The 2,036-nt window shown below is 34.5% G+C and overlaps 1 long non-coding RNA gene across 1 annotated transcript in view; it reads right to left on the bottom strand.

The window, feature by feature from the left end:
• Nucleotides 1-1,783, bottom strand: part of LOC110031963 — a 40,505-nt gene extending 38,722 nt beyond the window's left edge. Inside the window, exon 1 of the long non-coding RNA XR_002294806.1 lies at nt 1,426-1,783. This is a non-coding gene — a long non-coding RNA (uncharacterized LOC110031963). The remainder of the gene's footprint in view (nt 1-1,425) is intronic.
• Nucleotides 1,784-2,036: the final 253 nt, after the last annotated feature.

Genomic DNA, 2,036 nt, shown 5'->3' with positions numbered 1-2,036 from the left:
ATTCAGTTGATTTTTTCAATCTTACATAAAAGAAATATAATGAGATAACAATTAATAGCTTTTGTTTATGAATATAATTTAGAATCTTTGTGACATGATTACAGATTTTGAAATGATTTCGTGAAAGGCACATTTGTGTATGCTTTTATTGAGTCAAATATAATAATTCTGATGTAATTGTAGCTGGGAATGTCTCTTAGTTGATTGTATTTCCCTTTTCTTTGAATCTGGTGAAGCTCGGAACCGATTCTTCATAGAGCTAAGGCTCATTGGTTGCATAAAGGCAAAGAAAATATCAAATTCCTATATCAAATAATCAAAGGGAGGCAAGGTTTCAACAACGCTTGAACTCTCAAAGTTTTTCTTTGACCAGTTGATTTTCATCATCAAATTGCTTATGAAGTTCTTTCATTTTTTGAAGCTGCTACCTCCTATTCGTAAATCTAGTTGGAAAGGCTGTTTTAAAGGATCTATTATTCACCATGGTTGAGGACCATTTTACCATGACATATTGGCAACTCCTAAGAATAATCCATCGGTGTTGAATTTTTCCAAGCTACTTAGGACATCAAGGAGAAGGATTTCACTACGGTTTCCCTATTTTCTATAATTTCAAGTTCAGAGACAAAAAATAGACCATTTTATCACCTTTATTTCAAAAATATAGAGCTTCTGATTACATCAGTGGCCACAGGACAATTTTCTTGTGTAATTTCTTCGAAAACTTTACTATAGTCCTTGTTTCTAGGCTCCAAAAGTGCTTACTTTCATTTTTTCTACGTTACGAGTATTTTCATTTCTAGTAAACTTCTTGATCAAAATCTTCTTTTGACCATTAAACTTTTAATGGCTTCTATGAGTCTAATTCATCTAAAAGCTCCTATGCTAAATTTTCATTATCAAAGCCACAAACTACCAGGACAAATCATATATTCATGCAGACAATCGCAGAAAGGATCTTTCTGAAAATTCATTAGGCACGTCTAGTTTTGTATTGGGAATATCCATTTCTTCATCAACATTAATGGAATGGTTCTCTTGAGCTGTTCTTTTCATCTGCCCAGTGGTTATAATTCCTTCTATTCCATAAATTCAGGTTATTATCATGTGCAACTCTAAGATAAAGACTAGAGTTTTAATCCAATCTTCATTATTTATGTATCCACCGCACCTACAATCGATATGACCCGTGCAATGTTAGCTTGAATGTCATTACTGGGGAAACCCAAGATATAAACAAAAAAACTGTGCTCATTTACTGGTCCTATTCTCGGTTCTATTCAACCATGTCTGCACCATCAATTGCTACTCTCGATAGACAATAGCATTCTGTCATTCTCGAGAAACAAAAGCATTCCATGGACTCGTATTGAAAGAATAAAAGCAACAAATGTAATAAATAAATAAATCATGCCGAGGCCAAACCTGTGCCTTTCATCTCCCATAATCGTGCACGTTATTGCGTGAGGTTTGAATGGTTCTCACAAAACCAAGTCCCGCTCAATTTTCCGTTGCTCTCGCTTGCACGCTCTTGGTCTTGTTCTCTCCTTTCCATACATCCTCCCAATCCACTCCTACCTGAAACCCTAAGAAGGAAGGAAGTCGCGTACAAGGCGTCGGTGGGACTAGCAGTGATCGAAGAAGAAATTCTGTAGGAAGCTTGCTGGAGATGCTATTGACGGGATCGACGACGTGTAGTTGAGGAAGACGCGACGGGGGCTCGCAGGAGAAGACCTCGACGGGATAAGGTTGATTCCGCCCAAAGAGGAGTGACGAAATTTAAGATTTCATTGGGTTTAGAGTTGTCATTTTGGCTATTTCTAGAGATTTAAGTTAAATTTTGTTTAATTTCTGTCACGAGCGCTGAAAATTTGAACGTGTATTTAATTTTATTATAAAGTTATTAACAAAATATTTTTATAAATCTAAATAAATAAGTAATGAAATTAATTTTAATTAACATCTAATTACTACTTAATAAGTAAATAAAATAATCTATAAATTCTAATTAATTTTTTTACAATCAAATAACATAA

Source organism: Phalaenopsis equestris, unplaced genomic scaffold (assembly GCF_001263595.1).
Source record: "Phalaenopsis equestris unplaced genomic scaffold, ASM126359v1 Scaffold000873, whole genome shotgun sequence".
Taxonomy (NCBI): domain Eukaryota; kingdom Viridiplantae; phylum Streptophyta; class Magnoliopsida; order Asparagales; family Orchidaceae; genus Phalaenopsis; species Phalaenopsis equestris.
Note: the sequence above shows the minus strand (reverse complement) of the source record. Positions and strands in the feature narration are given on the sequence as shown.